The 23,498-nt window shown below is 36.2% G+C and overlaps 1 pseudogene; it reads right to left on the reverse strand.

Moving 5' to 3' along the window:
* Positions 1–15,871: 15,871 nt before the first annotated feature.
* Positions 15,872–16,870, reverse strand: LOC149570692 (uncharacterized; annotated as a pseudogene).
* Between the last annotated feature and the right edge of the window lie 6,628 nt (positions 16,871–23,498).

Raw genomic sequence — 23,498 nt, forward strand, 5'->3', positions numbered from 1 at the left:
ATGCAAAATTTCCAAGACATCTTTTGACTAATAGCTTTTACTCTTAAAACTAGTCTTTCCCATTCTACCAATTTGGCAATTTTTGCATAATCCAACATCAGGTTTCTTCAAACTAGGGATACCTCTTACTCTTCTAAGTTTTCTTATCTTGACCATATTATCGAATTTTACATGACATAATCTTCTGTGCCATAACCAACTTTCTTCTACTTGAGCAATTAAACATGAGAAATCACCAAGATTAAGATAAAATAGGTTACCTTTTGTTTGCCTAACTAATCCAATCAAATTTCCTTTGTTATCTAGCAGTCTTGCCTTGCCATTCATGAATTCTACCTTGAATCCAATGTTGTTTAACTATGCCACACTTAGTAAATTATGACTTAGTCCTTTAACCAAATAGGCATTGTCACATAAAAGTTCATTGGTTAATGAGTAATGACCTTTTTTCTTTTATGCAACAAGGTTCATTGTTTCCAAACCTTACACTACCTCCATTATAGTGTTTAAAATGTTCAAACTTAGTTTTATCTCTAGTCATATGGTGAGAACATCCACTATCTATGATCCATGTATCATTTTTACTAATATGAGAGACAAGTGCCATCTTATCTCCTTCATCATTAGATTCATCTTTTACAACAATATACACTATTTCATCTTCACTATTATCAGAATCTTTAGCCATAAAACAAGTTTTCTTACCTTTGTCTTTGTAGGATTTGTGACCTTTGAATTCCTTCTTGCCTTTGTACTTGTGGCTTTTCTTCTCTTCCTTCCTTTCTTTGTTTGGACACCTAGCAGCAATATGGCCAATTTCTTCACAAGAAAAATAGATTAGAAGAATTTTACCTTTTTACTTTCTTCAGCTCCTAGAATATTTCTTTGCAAGTAGGGCTTCAACAATTTCAAGATCACTATCACAACTTTCTTCACTTTCTTCTTCATTTCTTGATTGATTATCTTTTATTTTCTTGCCCTTTTCTTTGAGTGAGACTTTAGCTTCAAATGCAGACTAAATATTCTTGGAAGTAGAAACATAGTTGTCAAAGTTGTCTAGTTCAAAAGCTGTCAATCTTCCTACTAGGGCATCTAAGCCTATCTTGTTATTTGGACCACATCTCTTTTCTTGAATAGAAAACACTCTGATTGCATAGATGAGAAGAAAAGTTCTAAGTATTTTGCCTAGAATAGTTTCTTCTTTCATTTCTCCTCCAGATGCTCTGATTGCACTGACACTGGCCTTAATTCTTCCACATATTTTTCAATGTTTCCATCTTCTCTCATTCTAATTTGATCAAATTTTCATCTAAGGCTTTCTGCTTTGGCTCTTCTTACATTGTCATCTCCTCCATAGATTTCTTTCAGCTTATCCTACATATCAAAAGTAGTTTTACAATCTTTGACCTCATCAAATTTAGCATAACTGAGAGCAAATGCAATATCAATCATCATGATGTTATGGTTCTTTTTCTTAGCAATATCTTCAACTGATAATGTTCTAGTGGGAGTTTTGTATTTTCATCAAGATATCTGCAGCCTAGACCACTAATGGTAGCCAGATGAAGCCTCATAAGTCCTTGCCATTCTACAAAGTTGTCTCTATATTTAGCTTTGGAATCTCTCTTTTGTAAAATATCATGATCTTTAGCTTAGGTCCTTGAAACCTTATTTACAAGAACCAAAGGCTCTGATACCAATTGTTGGAAATATAAGAGGAGTAACTGAGAGGCGACAGGTGAATCAGTTACTACTAAAATTAATCCTAGATCGCTTAGATGTCAAATAAAATTCAAATTGATAAAACTAATTACTACTAATACTCGGTAAGAATACATAAATTGTTTCAAATTGGTAAATACAAAATGTGTTTAACTTAGCAGATCTTAAGATATTGTTAGTAATTTACTTGCAAGCATGAAAGAAATAACATGAACACACATGACAACAAGATTTAACATGGAAACCCAATTTGAGAAAAACCACCAAATCTAACTAGTTACTATTTTTCACTCTTCTGAAGTGAGCCCTGTTAGGAGCCAACCCTGTTAAAGGTTACAAAACACAACTATTAGGTGAGACCTTGATAAAGGATTTGACCACCTTGTTAGGAGTGGCCTAGTAAGAGGTCCTAAAACAATTCAATTGAATTGTCACCTTGTTAGAGGATTTACAAATGGCTGTTAAACCAACTTTGTTAAGAGATTTTAGATCACTACTACAATGGTTAGAAAGTAACAATGAAATGACCTGATTGTGATGCAATTGAATTGTTGATTATGGATCTTTGTTCTGGCTTGTACTTGATTCTTCATGATCAAATAAAACTTTTTAGCTTTACAAGGATACCTACTTATCCTTCAAGTTCACTTTGTCTCTTCTTATCTCTTCCAATTAATTCAACTTGCATACATTGAAATAAAAAATTAACCTTTTCCTTATACCTTCCAAATTTTAAGTTGGCTCAAATAAAAATTAGAATAAACAATATTCATTACCATAGTCAGATAGAATCAATAGGTAAAATAATTAAGCTTTATATGCCAAAATAAGAAAATCCTTTGGTAGCCAACCAAGCTCAGTAGAAACTAATTTTGAAGTAATTTCTTTTGTTAACCAACAAGAGCTCGGTTAACACTGTGAACTTACAAAATTTCTTTGGTGACCAAGTGAACTTGATTAATACTAGCTCTACTCAAAATTTCTCTTTGTTAACTGAATGAGTTTAGTTAACACTCTTTTTTGCATAAATTCCTTTGGTGCTTGAGTGAGCTTGGTAGATACTACATTATGTATAGAGTAGACTCAGGAACGCTCAAGAGACAAGGAGAACTGTCTTCACTGACTAAGTGAGCTCGGCATGGACTAACTATCAACTGATGTGACATTTGTGTAACATTAAAGACAACACACAATTAATCAATTTTATCCAACACTTGTATCAACCTATTTTTAAAAATCTCCCTTTTCAACAATCTCCCTCTTTGTCATTGATGGCAAACCAAACTGAATAGGTTAATATAGTAAGATCAATGGAATACCAAAAAAAAAACTCCTTCTATTGGAATCTCTCTCTATCAGCAACTTTCATATTTTGAATAGGTTACAAAACTCTATTGTGTCATCTTTATGACTCCCTCTAAATTACTTCTTATATATCCCTCTACATTATCTTTCGCTTAGTAGGTAGATGCAATTAGCATATACATTTCTTTTTCAACAGTTCAAAATTTTTCCCTCATACTGTGTGTTAGGATTTCTCCCTCTTTGCTCCTTTTCTTGTATATATCTCCCTTTTAGCTATATATCTCCCATTCTTTGTATATCTCCCTCTTTGACAATAATGCCAAATATTTATCATCTTCATATGAAAATATGAGCTTCTTCAATTTCTCCCTCTCTCACCTTGCTTGTGACTGATTTGTAGCTCCAACTTGTTGATTACTTTAGGAAACTCCTAAAGTAAGATCACTACATCAATTTGTAACATATGTCAATAAGATTGTTTGATGCAAGGCACTTCTTTTGTTACTTAGATAGCCTTTGATATGGGTATTACCCCTAATTTGCCTCTTAGATACTCATAAGCATCCTTAGGTAATGCCTTTGTGAAGATATTGACAATTTGTTCTTTTATGTTATTATATTCCATCTTCACCTCTTTATCTTGAACTAATTCTCTTACGTAATGATACTTGATTTCAATGTGCTTAGATTTTGTGTGCATCACATTATTCTTTGATATATTTATACAACTTTTATTATCACAATAAAATATTACTGGTTCAATAATTTCTTCCATCATACCTTTGAGTAGTTGTTTGATCTATACAATGTTTGTACAATTTATAGCAATAGGAACATATTTAGCTTCAATAGTAGATTGTGAGGTGCAACTTTGTTTCTTGCTAGTCCATGTAACTAGCCTCTTGCCTAAGAAAAATGCTCCTTCACTGGTGCTCTTTCTATCATCAATGTCTCTAGCCCAATTAGCATCAGTATAGGCTCTTAATTTTAATTTCTCATTTTTCTTGTAGCATAATAGATTTGATGATAGCAAAATATTTCCTTAGAATATTATCTTACACAGTTAACCAGAGGTGTATGACATCATAGTGCACATGTTCATAAATCAACCAAGTCCAAGTTATGAAGGAATTTGTAATGCAATAATGATACAACGCAGAACAAAGCATATCACTAGAATGTATAAATGACTTGATTTATTATTTCGAATTACCATTTCTTTATGAGCCAACTCTAATGATATTATGTGAGCCGATGAAGGAAGAATTTATCAATATGTTGGTATAAGTAAAGAACTTCATTTGCAAAGTTAAGGAGAAGGAGGTAAGTGTCAAAGATATAATCAATGGTTGCAAACTTAATATGATCTTGTGAAATGAGAGTAACAAGTGAATGCAATATTATGAGATATGATGCAAAGCATTGTTATGTGAGATATGATGCATATTGATATGTGTGTAGTCACTCTTATATGAAGAATTATCAATCAGAAGATTTGTGAAGCACAACAAGTATCTTAGAATTGTATGTATACTTATTTTCTAAGGATCTTATTGCATAGTTGTATGTTAGGTAAGTGGGCTCTTCTTGCACACATTTGTATATGATCTACCAACTCCTAATAGGGTTGAAGCAACTCCTAATAAGGTTGAGGCTTCTAACAAGGCCTAGTCTCCTAACATGGACTCAAGACACTATACATTCTTCATAGACTCCTAATAGGGTCAATATCCTTAACCAAATTCTTTATATAGTGAATCATCTAGTGGGTTTCATACCTAATAGGGTTTTTGCCTTGGCCAGGGTTTCCCTAGTTAACAAAATATGGTGTTATGATCTCTCTTTGTGTATGGTTGTTTATATTGTTCAGCATTATTGGTTTACTTTCTTATGCATATGCTAAAGAAATTAATAATATCTAGTTGTGGGAAAAAAGATTGAAAATACTAATTTACCCCCCACCCCCTTCAATATTATCTATTTCTAACAATTGGTATCAAAGCTTAGTTATTTAGAAGAAGCTTAATAGCTTGAATAAGATCCCTATGGATATGGAATAGTTGAAGAAGAATCTTGAAGAAGCACTTGAATAGATTGATCTCCTTACTGATGAAAGAGACGGGTTTAAAAATAGATACTATAGAAGTTGTGAAAACCAAATTCACAGATCACCAAGAACACCTACATGCAAATAACCTTTACTAACGAGAAATTAAAAAAGAAAAAAAGTAGAGCTTGGAAAATCTCAACAGTGTGAGAGCAAAAATGTATTCCAAGTTATGAAAACAAAAGTACAAAAGTTCAATCTTAAAGGTGAACAAAACCCTAAAGGGAAAAATAAAATTATCTTTTCTCATTATAATTAATATAAAATATTAATTATATGCACCTAAGAGTAAGCTTAAGTAGACTAGAGTAATATATGACTTAAATAATTAAATCAAAATGATTTAATTAATAAGCATAAATAAATAGTTACTCTAACACCCCCCTTAAGCGAATCTCAGGAGGTAAGCTAACCTAGAAAAGTTATAAAAGCAAGAAAATGGGTCCTGACAACAAGGCCTATTTAGGTACCTTAAACAAGGAAATCTCTATAAACTAGAGAAAAACGTAGAAAACCTAGTGGGAAAAACCTCTCTCCAAAAAGAGATAGAACAAACATGCTAAAAAAATGTAGGAAGGAAGGCCTCAACAAAATCACCCAAGGACAACTTCTGTAACCCCAAGAATAGACTACAACTGAACATAGTGAGGCGATGCAAATAAATTGGTGAAGATGTTAGCAACCTAGGCATTAGTGGAAATATAATCCATAGAGAGAACACCATCTTGGATTAGTTGACAAATGAAATGCATATGAAGCTCAATTTTTTTAGTGCACTGATGCTCCACCAGGTTGTGGGAAATGTAAATAGGACTCTAATTATTGTACCACAAAATAGTGGGATAATTAGGAGGAAAACTAAACTCAGTCATCAACTACCGAAGCCATAAAATCTCCTGACTAGCAAGCACTTCTACTCTATACTTAGCCTCTATAGATAAAAGTGTGTGAGCATGCTACTTCTTGCATGACCATGTAATAGGACTAGAGACAAGACATAAAACAAAGCCAAAAGTAGACTTCCAATCATCAACATCACTAGCCCAATCTGAGTCAATGTATCTCAAAATACACTTGGTAGTTTGAGAATGACTCTCATGAGGCTCATGTGAAAATTGAGAGACAAGACCAACTACAAAGGAGAGATCAGGATGAGTGTGAGTCAAGTACAACAAGTAGCCAACCAAATGATAGTACAATGTGGGATCCACTGAAGGAAAAATTTAGGAGGTAAACAAAGTAACACTCGACTGAAAAGGTGTAGGAGCAAGCTTTCAATCAAACATGTCAAACATTGAAGCATGTCAAGAGCATAGTTTTGTTGGTAAACGAAGATCCCAGCAGAGGATTGAATAATTTGGAGACCAAGAAAATAGTGTAAGAGACCAAGCTTAGTCATTTCAAAATATTTCATCAATGTTTTTTGAACATCCTAAATCATAGAGGATGAGCTACTGAATGTAGATAATAGAATCAGAATGGCAATGGGTGAAGCCTGTAGAAAGAAGAAAGGAGTCCATATTCTCATACCAAGCTTGAGGAGCCTATTTGAGACCATATAATGAGCATCAAAGTCTACAAATGAAGGAGAAATCCTTCACAAATCCTTGAGGTTGCTCCATGCAAATCTCCTCAGTGAGATCACTATGCAAGAATGTACTCTTCACATCCATCTGAAAAATGGGGCATCCCTGTGAAGCTATGAGGGATAAGACAAGGAAAATAGAGTTCATCTTGGTGATAGGGGCAAATGCCTCAATGTAATCAATACCCTCAACCTATGAAAAACCCTTTGCAATAAGATTCTCCTTGTGCTTATCAATAGAACCATCAACAACAAACTTAGTATGATCAACTATTTGTATTGCACTAACTTTCTTCCCTTAAGAAGAGAAAAAAGATCCAAAGTATGATTCTTCATCAAAGAATAATACTCCTCCTCCATTGCACTATCCCACTTAGAATGTCCTGTCACTACTGTAAATGTCTAAAGATTATCACAAATAGCATGATTGAGAAGACTAGAATCCACAGTATGAGATTGAGTGTGATAGGAAGTGGAAGGGTCACTAGCTAGAGATCCTATAGCCTCAACTATAGCTTAAGCCCATTTAGGCATCTAGGGAGGATCCTGTGGTAGAGGTAAATGGGGATCACCAAGATCATCATCCTCATCATCTAGAAAAGAAACTAGAAAGGATGAGGGAGTAGCAGTAAGTGAAGTAGACTCTAGAGATAGGGTATCTACTGTAGGAAGGTGCTCATCAAAGTGGACATCTCGTCAAAATAGGACCTCTCTAGAATTAGGATCAAACAACTTGTAGGCCTTAACATCCTCATAGTATCCAAAAAAAGAAAGGTGTTAGCTCTTCTGCTCCATTTCTCTTCTCTAAGCATTTGGTACAAATGCCCATGCTTCGCTACAAAAAACTCAAAATGAAGATAAAGCATGCTTGACATGAGACCAAGCCTCCTCAGGAGACATATGTCAAATAGCCTTGTAAGGCATCTAATTCTAAATATAGTTGGCACAATTAACTACCTCTACCCAAAAAGACAAATCCATGGACCTGGACTGAATCATACAATTGGCCATCTCTCGAAGTGTTATGTTCTTTCTCTCTGCCACACCATTCTGTTGAGAGGTGTAAGACATTAAAAGCTAATGTTGAAGATCATGTTCAGAGCACAAAACTATGAAAGTTTGGTTCACATACTCCACCCCATGATCTATTTGTATCCACCAAATAGAAAGACCAAACTGCATCTCTATAAATGTCTTAAAGACTTGAAAGGAATCAAATACATTAGACTTGTACTTCAAAAAGTAAACCCATGTATGTTTGGAGAAGTCATCAATGAAAGTAAGCACATATCTAGCATCGAAAAAGGAGTGGGAAATAACATGAGGTCACTACGAATCAACTTCAATGGTGCCAAAGCATGAGTGGCTCATCCATGTGCAAAATGATCCCTATGTTGTTTTCCAAGAGTACAACACTGACAAGCACCATCTATGCAAGAAATATAGGGAAGCCTAAGAACAAGTGCTTATGTGCTCATCTGCTGAAGATATTTGAAATTGACATGGCCCAAAGACTCATGCCAAAGTCTTTTTATTGAACTTGTGTCATTAGAAGACTCAACTCCATTACATTTGTAGAGATGAGATGCAGAGTCAACACCCCTAGTAGCCATAATCAACTTAGAATCAAGTAAGTCTTGAATAACCACATTATGTGGTGAGAACTCAACTGTCTTACCAGAGCCAAAGTGGAAAATCTAACAAATAGATAATGGGTTCATCAAGATGTTAGGGACAAAAATAACATCCTAAAGAGAACCCCTAGCTAATGCAACTAAACCAAAACCCACAACTGAAAGATGCGATGAGATCCCAATAGAAATCTATGAAGTAGCACAAGGGGCAAGTGAGGTGACCAACTTTTGAGTGTTTGTCATATGGTGAGGGGCACTAGGATCAAGAATCCAAGTAGGCCTAGAAGTCATGGCTCGTGCAGTAAGAGCATGAACTTTCCCTACAGTGGGGATGAAGATTTAGGAGCTGCAATGTGATGCTCCTACATGGCTTCCTCTAAAACCTCCAAATGTTTCCAACACCTAGAAATAGGATGTTCATCCTTTCCACAAAAACTATAGGGCTCAATTGATTTCTTCTTACTCTTAGAGGCAGACTCAGTAGAATTTGAAGTAGATTTACCCTTGGAAGGGTTAGATGGAGGTTTGGAATCAATTTTTTGTGTATCTTTCTTTGGTTTGGCTTTCTATTTTGGTTTCTCCTAAGAAGTTTGAGCAACCAATGTTTGGATGGAAGAGCTAGAGGCATCCACCTATTGAATATTTTCCTATTCTTGTATCAACTAATCACAAAATGTCTCAAAAGAAGGCATCTAATTTTTGTTACCCAAGGCATCCATAGTGGAGTAGAAAGTGGAAGAAAAGATTTGATACTATCCTCGCAACTTTGAGAGTATCAAAAAAATATACTCATCATCTATTTTGTTTTTCCCACATCCTTGCAAAACTATATGCAGATATTTGAACTTTATCAAGAAGTTCTCAATGGTGGAGAAGCTAGTACGTGTCAAAGAATTCAACTTTGCATCACGTTGTAGTGCTCAAATCTCATTCACTATGTCAAACAAGTTGTGAAACTTGGTCCAAATAGCTCAAGGAGTGGTCAAACCATCCATGTGAAATAGTAGACTATTGAAGATCTTTAATGCAACCAATCCCATAGCTTCATCCATTTTGTTCCTATGATGAAGAACCTCAAAAGGGAACTACAAAGTAGGCTGATTCTCATCTAGACATGATCACAAATGATGTGACATAAGAAGCCGAGTCATGTGTGCTTTCCAATTGTGATAGTTATGTGGTGTTAGCCATGCCACAGAGGAGTTTGACACTAAGAGAAGAAGACAAAAGTAGAAGGGATGATTCTAAAGTAAATTATAGAAAAGAAAATGCTCCCCCCTACAACATATAAAAATATCCTTCAAAAACCAAAGAAACAACTATTGGAAGTGCAAAAACTAAGGAAAAAACCTGGACATTGGATGTAGAGAGGGAGGAAACATATGCCTCTACTTCAACACCAAAGATGGAAGCTCAAAAGAACTTAGAATGAAATAAAACTAGCATCAATGTCTTTGTCTCAAGACCACTTTTTTGGCACTTCTTTCGAATTTAAAAAAAACATCTGTATGCTCAAGTTATGGCCAAAAAATCAACTACTACACCAAAAATTAGCTCTCTAGAAAATTACAGTCACTGCAAAAAAATTCACGGCCATATGACCATCAACTGGCTGTCACCAAAAAATAATTTTAGTGGGTAGAATGCTGACATTAGTGGGTGGAAAGTGATGTCACCTTACTGAAAAATGATGTCAATAGGCTGTCAGGAAGATGAAATAAGAAGGACTAAAAGCTGACATCACCAGTCATCATGACGATGTCACCTAATAAAAAGTGATGTCAATAGTCAGGGGAATGTTGGCAGTGCCTAGGTAGAGCATTATAGTAGTAGTGGTAGATCTAGGTAGTGCCACTAGTGTTAGTGGCGGTCAGGCTGAGCAGTGGTGGCTAGAGGGCGGCCTGCCAGTGGTGGCTAGGAGCAGGTGGTGTTGTAGCTATGTAGCCAGTGCTAGTAGAGTGTAGGCTAGGTATGGGCTATGCTTCAGTGGTGGTAGGGTGACCAATGGGTGGTCACTAGGTGGAGTGGCCTTTGCAGCTAGTTTTTAAAATTTTTAAATTTTTTGGTAAAATCTCATTCATACAACCCTCTGGGAGGCCAAAAAAATTTTCTTGAAGCTATAGTAACCAAAAATTGAAAGTTTTATATGATTTTTGACTATATCGAGCCTTTTGAGTTAGATGGAAGTGTCCATTTTGGTCTAAAGTGAGTCAAAAAAAAGCCCTCCTCCCAATTGAAGGACAAAACCTTGAAAAAGCTAGGGATTCTGACTCTGAATAGTGGCTTTAGAAATCTTCAAACTAGGAAAGCAACAAGGTCACTCTAATACCATATAGAAGTTATGAAAACCAATTTCATAGATCACCAAGAACACCTACATCCAAATAACTTGTACTGAAGAGAAACCAGAAAAGGAAAAAGAAAATCTTGGAAAATCTCAATGGTGTGAGATTGAAATTGTATTCCAAGTTATGAAAACAAAAGTGCAAAAGTTCAACCTTATAGGTGAATGAAACTCTAAAGGGAAAGAAAACTAGTTTTGTGCATTATAATTAATATAAAATATTAATTATATGCACCTAAGAGTAAGCTTAATTAGACTAGAGTAATAGATGACTTGAATCAAAAAGGACCTAATGATCAAACTAGTGATGATGACATTAAAGATTTGAAGAAAGAAAATGAGATCCTAAAACATGAGTTAAAGATAGTTGAACTTAAGTTGTGTCTTAAGAAAAATGGAGGAAAGAATGACTTTAAAGTTAAAGTTGAAAATGTAGATCTGAGATCCTAGTTAAGCAAAGTAAAATTTGAATGGGAATCTATTAAGATAGAGTATGCAAAATTAGAAAAATATAGCACCACTCTGAAAGGTGAGTTGGTACAAACTAAACAACAACTTGAGAAATTATATACTAGTAGTGATAAGATTGAAGAACAAATATGTGCACAAAGAACCAGTTATGACAAGACTGGACTTGGATTCTTTCTTGGTCAATCCACAAAGAAATTTGTTGAGAGAAAAGAATTTGATACTCCTAAAAGAAATAAGGATCTAAGTAAGATAGATGATGCACCCAAGGACAAAGAGGATGTCACTCATTCTGAGAAGATAAAGAATCTAATCAAGATATGGACAACAAAAAGAAAGGAATCTTATGCCTGGGGAGATGAACCTGAAGTCGATTGCAAAGTCCTTCAAACCTCTTTCAAAATTTTATTGTCATAATTCTCATGGATATGGTCATTATGCAATAGATTTTAAGAAACCTAAATTTGATAATAATGAAAATTGTAGGAAATATAGAAACACTAACCGTGTAGGAAATAGAAGAAGATCGCACAGTAATGAAAGTGGAGAAAGAAGATAAATTGTTTGCTATAGATGCAAAAATCTTGGACACATTGCAAGGGATCATAGAGCACCTAAAAGCTAGATAAATGAATAGAAAAGAAATGTACCTATATGTCATTTGTGCAATAACCTTGGACACACAACAAAGTTTTGCAGAATGGACAGAAGAGACCTAAACAAGAATCAAAATTACAGAAGGAACAATAGAAGAAAAGATATGAAGGAGTAGACAAATAAATTAAAGGAAACATTTATCAAGGCAAAGGAATATGATGTACTCATACAATTATAGAAGATTTACCTAACAAGACAATGAAGTCGCTTATTTTTTGTGACTCATCTTATCAAAATTAAGCATTCCCAATGAAATAGAGTAATAGTTATTTATAATTGATGCTAGAGTAAGTATCAAAAGTTGTGTAGTTGATAGTATGTAGTGTTAGGATAAAACCATAGACAGAAATAAAAACTACATGCAAATATAACCAATAACAGAAAATAATAGATCACATAGAAATGAGCACAAGGCACCAAGATTTAACATGGTTCACCCAATCCCTGGGCTACATCCACCAAACAGCAAGTCCGATCTTATTACAATCCAGTGATTACAACTTGATTACAGTCTGTAATCCCTTACAGCTCAACACCGCCACAAGAAGCAATTTCACATCACAACCTATAACAATCCCTAACCCTAAGACCTTTTATACAAGTATTAAACCACTTTAGGGTTATAACATGTCGGCCTTAAATTAACCATAACTTTAGTGGAAAATCTACGAATGGAAAATCTACGAATAGTACCAAAAAAAATTATGTAGTATGTACAATACTTTCCTGATTAGTCACCACAATCTAACAATCTCCCCCACTTGGGGACTGATCAAGCTCCACACTAAACAAAAATCTCCCACTTGGAGACTGATCCTGTAGCAATACCACTACCACATGGGACTCCCACTGGATCAAACCACCCTGGACTCTACTGTTCTTTTATTCATGTTTAGTCTAGAAGACCAACCAAAGCTGAAGAGGAGTTCAGCTTCTCCCTTGTTAAAACCTTTGTCAACATATCTATTGGATTGTCATTTGTATGTATCTTCTCCAGCTTTAATCGTCCATCCTCCAAAGCTGACTGAATGAAATGGTACCACAACTGTATGTGTTTGGTCTTAGAATGGAGAGCTGAATTCTTTGCAAGATGAATGGCACTTTGACTATCTGTGAACAAATAATTATCCTTCTAGGGATGTCCCAATTCTTCCAAGAAGAACTCAAGCCATATCATCTCCTTGGCTCCCTCTATAGAAACAACATACTCTACCTCTGTAGTGGATAGAGCATTAATCTTCTGTAACCTGGAAACCCAACTCATGGCTGCCCCACCAATAGTAAAGACATAACCTGTAGTACTCTACCTGGTATCAATATTCCCTACCAAATCTGAGTCAACATAGCCTTGTAAATCAGTTGTAGAGCCCCCAAAGTGTAAACACTTATTGGATGTTCCTCTCAAATATTTGAGAATCCATTTGACTACATTCTAATGCTCAATTCCTAGATGACTCATATACCTGCTAACGACTCCTGATGCATGTGCAATATCTGGCCTAGTGCATACCATAGCATACATCAAGCTTCCTATAGCTAAAGCGTAGGGTACCTTGGACATCTTATCCTCCTCTTCCTATGTCTTAGGACACATCTCCTTAGTCAATTTCAAATGACCAGGTAAAGGTGTGCTGATAGCTTTAACATTCTCCATAGAGAAATGTTGCAACACCTTCTCAACATAATCAGCCTGAGATAGCATCAATGTTTTGTTCTTCCTATCTTTGCAAATATTCATACCAAGGATTTTTTTTGCTGCCCCCAAATTCTTCATAGAAAATACATGTGCTAACTGGCATTTTAGCCCCTTAATATGATGCATGTTAGACCCAACTACAAGAATATCATCAACATATAAACATAAGATAATGTAGCTATCATCATCCAACCTCTTAAAATAAACACAATAATCTGAATGACACCTGTTATAGCCATGCTCATGCATAAACTTGTCAAATTTTAGATACCATTGCTGAGGTGCTTGCTTCAAGCCATATAAACTTTTCTTCAATTTGCACACTAAGTTCTCCTTACCTTTGACATCTATTGGTAAACAGATTGTTCTTTCCAATGTAACTCTTAAATGCCCGAACCTGTGAGAAACAATTTGATACCAACAGTTGGATAATCTATCATGAGGTTGATAGATTTCCTCTAAATTGAAAGGTACAGCTCCCTTATCGACGATATTAAATGAATTTGTTTGTTCCTAAACTAATTGGGTATGTTCTTAACTCAAGAATGGAAGAGGAAAACCAAGCCAGCCCTAGACAAAACTAACTTAGGCAGAGAATTCAGTTCCACACCTAGCTAACCTCAGGAATTCACACTTCCTATGACTCCCCGACATTGGTAATGCAAGAATGTTGTTAGTTATGCAAATGCAGCGACATGAAATTAAAATGAAGATTAAACATCTGAAACTTTGCAACATGAACAGATGAAAGTACTCTGATCTATCACCCATTCACCATTTAACTGAGAATGCAAGAAAGTTCTTGAGATTGATTATAACAATACTCCAATTAGAAGCAATCAAAAAAATGATGCCTAAATGCTCTGATTCATAACAAAACCTTTCTTGTTTTGAACACAACAAACATAATACTCTGATTACATTTGCTTACAATCTACAACCAAATCTATTACAAAGAACCAAAATATCCCTCTAATGCATGAAAAATGCAGAAAATTGAATGCTCTCCCCTCTACTATAGCTCTTTGACTGTATGCAAAAAAAGCAGAACACCCCCCCAGATAGTAAAGAATTGACACCAAGTGTGATTGTCTTTGTAGTCTCTCCTCATGCCAACAATTTGTCGACGCTCAATGTTGAGTTTCCTACAGCATTTATAGAATTTCCTTACAATCCATAGAGTTCATAGGAACTCATGATCTTCCATCTTCTCTGAATATCAAAAATCAAGAGACAACATATTGCGAAAATGCAAGGAATATGGATCAAGTCGATCCTATCTTTTCACTTCCTCATAAAGGAACTGAACAGTCCTTTTACTATTTAAAACTTTGAATCAGGATATGAATATCAAACTACCGTTTATTACAAAATATAGACTTTCAATGCCTCTATGCCTCTGAAAAGTCTCTGAACAAGATTCTATATTATGATCTCTTGGTGTCACTTCAGATCTAGAAAATAATGTCTCATCCTTTGGGGAATGTGAATTGATTCAAATTCAGAATTTGCAAAGTTTTTAGAAGACTACTTTTAAAAACACAAATAAGAGAAGCCCAAGAGATTTCTATCTCTTCCTTTGATCAATAACTGAAGATTCATTGGTCCTAGTACCTAGATGATCTTTGTGCTTATTTTTTTTCTTGCCACTACATGTGCTTGATTCTGAATGTTATCTATTTCAAATGTGTAAGCCAGCTTCACCAAAGAACATTACAACTCCATTTATCACAAGACCTAGTTTTTTTTATTCTGAAACAAGAATTGCATGAGCCATAGCAAGGACCCAATTGCTCCATTCAACTTGCTACCATGGAGTGATCATCTTTGATGCATTATAGAAAATTTTGCACATAAGAATGCCTCCAATCATGGAAGTGAACAGAAGAAATAGCTGAGCCATTGAATAATCTCTAAGGAACAACTTTGTTTGGTACTGATTACTTTCTGTCCCCCATTAATGCAACTTTAGCATGTATCTCTCAAGCCATTATAGAAAATTATGTTGCCCCCAAAGCTTTTCAGCACTCTCTTTATATTCTGTTACAAGCATCTTGCAAGCATCCCAACAAAGATGACATTAATTGGAAACCAAACTTGGGCAAGCTCCTGAGTGAGTGATTTGGTTGAGATTACTCCAAATATTGTTAGGAGATGTAAAATTTCCAACTCACAAGATTCTAATAAAACATTAGTGATATTCTTTTATAAACCCATGCTCTCGAAGGTTACCATTAGGCATATATTCGTATGCCAAGAGCCTTTGAAGTTCTTTTATGGTGGAACTCTATGCAATACCCAATGAGTGAAACAAGATGAAAATGATGAAGCCTAGACATAAACTCAACCTCAATTAAAAACTCATGATCTGCATCACTGGTGCTAGAAGTGAAATAGCGTGCAATATTGTCATGTGATACAAGAAGTGAGGATTGTTGATCATCTCCAAAACCTGTGGAAAAATATGCAACATTGCCCACTCTAGGCCAAACTCTTCAGCAAGACGCTTCAAATTATTGGCTGCAGCATCACGAATTGAGAACACCTTGTCACCAAGCCAATGCATGTAGAGTGAACACAACTTATCATCGAAGAATTCTACCCCCAATTGACTTGCAAGCAGAGGAATGTATTCTATTATAGCAAGATGAACTCTCCAATGCTTGTCTTTCGCAAGCTCCACAATGGCTAGCAAAAGAGATTGCGACAGTAAATCAATTCTAATTACCTGATTAACTTGATCTAGCTTACTTATGATGTTAAGCCGAACATCTGGAAATTCATCTTTTAGGAGTGCAAGAAATATAGGAAGTAATTGTTCAATTGTTGCCTCCTTCCCCAAAACAAGAGCCATGCCTATAATAATAGAAGCCAAGGCAGAACGGACATGCTGTGAAGAATCTTCACACAAGGAAGTATGTGCTGGATTGTAAGCTAAGGATTCAATATTCTACAAAACTTGGTCACCTTTCCTACAGCTGTAATATGTACTTTTGCTTCATTATCCCGTAACAGCCGAACGTATGCAGGCACCAAGTCTGCCCTTGTAGGCTCTGGGCCAACTGCCTCACAAAGTTCATACAATTGATTTTCCACCATATAAAAAACTCGCCAAGACTTATCCTGAGAAAATGATATAATAACTAGAAGAATATGTGTTACACAATCTTGGGGTTCCAACAGTTTACCAAGAGATGCACAACCTCCAACAGTTAAAAGCCTCACTAAATCCCGGTCATCATGCATAAGATCCTCAAAAAAATGACATAATGTATGTCTTCAGGTGTTGTGGTTCAACTGTTATGGAAAACTTCCCTAAATTTGTTGTTGCAGATCTTCTAACCATTAGCATATGATCTTGGCAGAGTTGACCATATATAGATCACAACTCAGTTCTTAGAAGATTAGGTGCACTAAAATAAGCAATATGAAAAAGTCCACATGCAGAAACCCTTGTTGTAAACCATTCACCTATAACAAGCCTCTTAACAAGTGGAATGAACCAGTCAACCAGATCAGTTCCTTCATTTACATAATGATTCCATAGCCTTATCCCTCACACAAGTTTCCTCAACTGTGCAAAGAGTTTCTAGAGGAGGTAGTAGAACATGGGTATAGTCCACCCCGCCAACATAAGGAATGAACACTCCCAATTCTTCAACCATTGCAAGAAAAACCTCATCATCGTCATCATTATTTTCACTTAGAAAAGGGATCAATTATTTTCTTGTTCATTCTTCTCCAAGAGCACGGGAAATTGTTGAAAGCCTTCAAATAGCATTAAGTCATAGCTGAATGTCTCTATATTGAATGCCTCTCGTATCTCTTCTCAGGTTTTCCCCTTGACCATGTTAGCTATCGTGGAACCCATTCCACTGCACTATCATACACTTTATTTGCATTGATATCTAGTTTATTCACATCTCCTTTGAGCTTCACAACTCCTTCATATTGACAATCAACCAACATTACATAGGCACAATCCACATGCTTTAGGATTTTAGATTTATTTAAACTTCTTGATATTAGCATATAAAATGAATAGAATAAAGCTTCACCAACAACTACAAATGAAGGAATTTGATTACTTTCCTGTGGAATAACACCAAGATCAATCTTTAGCAATGCAAGCTCTACAACTTGATCTCAACCCCCCTGTGAATTCCTACTATTCCTTACTAATAAGGTTGTTCCACAAAGATCTTCAACTTTTCCCCTTGAAATTGCCTTCTCTACCGTGTGGAAAATTTAAGTGTCTTCATCTTTTACCACATCATGTTTAAAGAGAATTCAGGCAACTTATGAGAAAACCGACCAAGATGACCAAATATTTGAAGTTTTGAAATAGGGGTACTAAAAGTATGCCTACAACCTCAAATCCCCATAGCTGAGCCATATATATTTCTTCATCCAAATCACCATGAAGGAAGGCTATTTTAACATCCAGGTGCTCTAAATGCAAATCTCTAGTAGCCATAAGACTTAAAACAATATGTATAGAAGTCATTTTAACAACAGGAGAAAATATCTCATCAAAATCAATTCCCTTTTTTTGTGCAAATCCTTCTACAACTAACTTGGCCTTAAATCTTTTCTTACCTCCTTCCTCTTCTTTCAACCTATAAACCCACTTATTCTATAAAGCCTTTTTACCTGCAAGCAACTTGCACAAATCCCATGTCTTATTCTTTAGCAAAGAGTCCATTTCATCTTTCATTGCAGACTCCCACTGAATCTTAGTATCTACCTGCACAACTTCATCATGAATTTTAGGTTCACTAGCATCAGTAAGTAAAATAGAATACAAAGAGGGAGAAAATCTTTGTGGAGGTCTAATTTGCCTCGTTGACCATATAATATTCACTGGTATGTGTGGTATTTGTTGTTGTAGTTGTTGCACATCATGAGGAATGGCTGGAACATCAGCTTTTGGAGTATCATCCAACACTACATAATCATCCACTTTCTTCTCATGTTGCTACAATAGATCTTTGTATAACACTTTCTCATTGAATATGACATCCCAGCTTCTAACAATTTTATGATTTTGAAAATCCCAAAGCCTATAACCAAATCTATTAATTCCATATCCAACAAAGACACATTTCTTTGATTTAGATTCTAGCTTGGCTCTATTTTCAGAGTCTATATGAGCAAAAGCTTCATAGCCAAAGGTCTTGAGAAAAGAATAACTCACCTTCTTACTAGTCCATGCCTCCTTTGGAATACCACAACCAAAAGGAGTAGAGTGACCTCTATTAATCAAATATACATCAGTATTGATAGCCTCCACCCACATGTGTAAGGGTAACCCAGCATGCAACCTCATGCTCCTTGAGCACTCCATTATAGTCCTGTTCATGCGTTCAACCACTCCATTTTCCTGTGGAGTCCTTGGAATAGTTTTCTATCTATGAATACCATTAGTGGAGCAATAATCTTCAAATTGATGACTGCAATACTCACCACCATTATCAGATCTAAGACATTTTAATTTCTTACCAGTCTCATTTTCAACCAAGCATATCCAATTCTTAAAAGTTTGAAATACATTAGATTTCTATCTAAGGAAATAAACCCATACTTTTCTAGTTGCATCATCAATAAATGTAACATAATAATGAGAGCCACCAAGGGAAGATACCTGAGTTGGTCCTCATACATCTATATGCACAAGCTCTAATTTCTCCTTTTTCTTTTCCTTCTCAGTCTTTACAAAACTCACTCTCTTTATTTTTCCATACACACAACTTTCACAAAAATCCATATTAACACATTTCAGACCTGGTAAAACTTTCTTTGAATGAGGTACTTTCATACCTTTCTCACTCATGTGCCCAAGTCTGTTGTGCCATAGCACTGTATTAGAATCTACAGTAGCTATTTGTTCTCCCTACTCAACTGCAACAATTATTCTTGAACATTTATTTTTCTCTAAAATAATCAAAGTAGAAGGAACAATATGACCTGTACAAAGATATAAGGTGCCTACTTTCACACCTTTTGCTACTACAAGGGAACCTTAAACCTTCCAATTTTTATCATTAAAAGTAACTACACAACCCTCATCACTGAGTTGCCCTACTAAAATTAAATTCCTACTCAGCCTTGGAACATGTCTTACCTCATGATTCCCATTCTGCAACTTAATCTTAATTTTTCCCTTTCCAACAATCTAGCAGGGTTCATTATCCCCCAAATAAACAAGCCCAAAATCCCCTTGGACATAATCAATGAAATAACCTCTATGAGTTGTAGCATGAAATGAAGCACCAGAATCTAAAACCCATGAATCATCAACATTTTCTAAAGACAAAAGCAAAGCATCCTCTTCAGATTTGTTAGTTACCACATTTGCCTCCTTGTCTCCATCTGATTTATCTCCTTCATTTTTCTTTCGATTCCTGCACTCTTTCTTTTTATGACCTGGTTTCCCACAGTACCAACAATCATTTGGTCCTCTCGATTGAGACCTTTTCCTCTTTGACTTTCCTCTTGATTTCCCACGATTTTTAGAGTTACTTCCTCTCTCAGTCATTCTGCCCCTGCTTTGTGCATTCAAAGCAATTCCTGATGTAGATCCACCTGAGGATTTCCTATGAGTTTCCTCACTCAAACCAACACCAATCACATCATCATATTTTAGGGTATTAGATCCAGGAACAAAATTACTCATAGGCATTACCAAGCCATTCCAACTTTCAGGCAAAGAACACAAAATCAAGAGAGCCCTAATTTCTTCATCAAAATTGATACCCACAGAAGATAACTAACTAATGATAGTATTAAACTCATTTAAATGATTTGCAATAGATCCACCTTCTGCCATTTTCATATTAGATAAATGCTTCATGAGAAATACCTTGTTTGAAGTAGAGGGTTTTTCATACAGTGTCACTAGGGTTTTCATCAACTCTTCTATTGTCTTTGCTTTTGTAATATTAAATGCCACTGATGGTGCCAAGCATAATTGAATGCTTCCAAGTGCCTTTCTATCCAAAAGATCCCATTTAGCATCTGACATAGATCCTTGATTCTTGGCTTTGCCTTCCAATAGTTTCCATAAATCCTTCTGATAAAGATAATCTTCCATTTGCATCTTCCATAACTAGAAGTTTTTCCCATTAAACCAGTCAACCCTTAGCTTACCCTCATCTGCCATTGCTCCCACTCAATCATGAGACTCCCACTTAACCGTGAGACTTTCTTGCAAAGGATAACTAAAAGAAAACTAGGCTCTGATACCACTTGTTAGGATAAAACCACAAATAGAAATAAAAACTACATGCAAATATAACCAATAACAGAAAATAATAGATCACACAGAAATGAGCACAAGGCACCAAGATTTAATGTTTATCACCCAATCCCTAGGCTACGTCCAGCAAATAGCAACTCTGATCTTATTGCAATCTAGTGATTACAACCTAATTATAGTTCGTAATCCCTTACAGCTCAATACTGCCACAAGAAGCAATTTAGCATCACAACCTATAACAATCCCTAACCCTAAGCCCTTTTATACAAGTATTAAACCACTTTAGGGTTATAACATGTCGGCCATAAATTAACCATAACTTTAGTGGAAAATCTATGAATAGTACCAAAAAAAAATTGGGGCGATGCCCCGAACCCCACAAAATTATGGAGTATGTATAGTACTTTCCTGATCAGTCACCATAATCTAACTTGTAGTAGACATTGAGAGAAGTCTACAGGGAAGTGTGCATTGCTCACCATCTAAAGGTGTTGGTACACCACACCCCCAAACCAAGCCTATCTCCAAGCCCACCATGCCAGCCTCCGATCACTCCTTCAAGAAATCTTATGTCATCCCTCCTCCACCATCTTTGCAACCCAAAACAACCTACCATATCCCCCCTTCATCTGCTAAATCCATTTTGGGTCCCTATGTCCCAAAATCTATCATCCTCCATCCTCCTATCAGCCATCATAAAAATCCTATTCCATCCATTCCTATGCAAGATCAACAAAGGCACATATCAGGGCACATCATCCATCATCATCCCCCTACATGCTCTTTCATATCCTCTCCATCTCACAAAGCTTCTCCTAACCATCTTCCCAAAGCTTACCACAACAATGTAAATGCCAACTTCAAAATGCATAAAGCTAAAAATCCACATCCTAGAAAATCATCTGTCTATTCTAAAAGACATACTCCAAAAAGGCAAAATCCAATCAAAGAATGCAAAACAATGCAAAAACCTATGAAAAGAAAATCCAAAACCATGTGGATCCCCAAGAAAAAAGTTGAAACCCAATGCATAATGGCATCCACCATTGTTAATCCCCCATCTAGTGACTCATGTCCCCCATCTCCTAACTCCATCTTGGGTGCCTATATCCCCAAGCACGCTTCCACAAATCCTCCATCACGCCCGCATCTACCATCTATCCCCCATATGCTCTTTTCACACTCGTGCCAACATGTACCAATGTTGCTCTTGCAAGCATCCCCATCTCATGCTCCTTTCCAACATTTTCATCCCTCCATCTCCTACCATCAATCCCATCTAATCCGATCTATTGCATAAATCACACATCTGGTGTACCAACAACTAGCAACAAAATTGAACATTCCAACAGCTAGTGAAAAATCCCAAAAAAGCCAAAATAGCTGAAGAAAGCCAAAATCATTCCAGCTAAGTCCAAAGTCAAAAAGTCAAAAAAGAAAAGAAAAATAAAGCGTCCACTGGTGAAAACTTGGCAATTCAAGCACCTTGGACAAGTACCATGATGAAAACTTGGCAAACAAGCGTCATGCGTAATCCTGTCATCCCCAGCTTAGCCTATCACCCCCATGCTTTTGGTCATCTCTTGACATCCAACTCCATCTTCCAATCTATCCACCTATCCTCCATCCTCCAGCTTCCATCTCACACCATCCACTAATCTTATGCAGCTTCAGCCAATCATCTCAGCTATCATCCATCTCCCTAGCCCCTTCAACTTTTTCCATCCTAGCTTCAATCCTATCACATCCATCATAAGACCTCCTTCCGCATGTTATCTTCTGATTGGGGGCACTATATTCCTTGGAGATCTTGTCTTGTCCATCCTCCCTTGTCATTGGTATCTAGCTCTAGGCTATCCTCATGCAAACCCAATGTCATCTCTTTATATCCATCATAATCCTAGCTATCTACCATCCTATCCATCCATCTCATCCTGCTCCTCTAGCTATCCTTGGTCACAAAATCTCTCCTCATCATTGGATGCATCTTGCCAAATCCATATCTTTCGCTATCACCCCACCCTTAGCTTTCGCATCTTGCACAACATCGAACCATCCCACTATCCTCTCATCTTGAGCTTTTTATCCATCTGTATCATACCTATAATTGGTCTGTTAGCTTGTACCATATCTTGATTAGCTCACTTGTAAATATCTTGGTCTGTCAGCTTGTACATCCTCTTTAGCTTAGTACCATTGCATCTATCCAGTGTTCGTGTCAGTTCATCCTTGATCAGCATCTTTCACCCATCGCACAACCCTTGCTTAGCTATTCCAATGCATCCTTTAGCTAGATCTCCTGTCACCAAAGTGCTATCCTTCTTAGTTCAGCTTGCCAGACGCATCACCCATTTAGATCCATCAGCTTAGGTGCTCTCCGATAGATCCTTGTAGGATATAGCTTTCCTCATGTCTGATCTTGGTCCATTAGTACCTCATCCTACCCATCTCATTGGCAAACGGTTCTCTTTTGGATTTTTGCTTTCTTTTGATTTGGAATCTTCCCTTTTGGGTCTTGAAATATCTTTTCCAAGCAATCTTTTTGTTTCCTCCTATAGGTTGCCACGATCTTCCATATCATGGTATACTGCGAATGGGGCAATCAAAGAGTAAGGTCTTGATCAAGTCTTTTGTTTGTTTTTCTTTTTTGCTTGTGGGTTACCCAGTGTCGTTTCCACACTGCTTCCTCTAAGATTCATATGTGATACTGGGGCAATCCTTG

Source organism: Cupressus sempervirens, chromosome 3, assembly GCF_028749045.1.
Source record: "Cupressus sempervirens isolate cs-2001-9-10 chromosome 3, ASM2874904v1, whole genome shotgun sequence".
NCBI classification, from domain to species: Eukaryota; Viridiplantae; Streptophyta; class Pinopsida; order Cupressales; family Cupressaceae; genus Cupressus; species Cupressus sempervirens.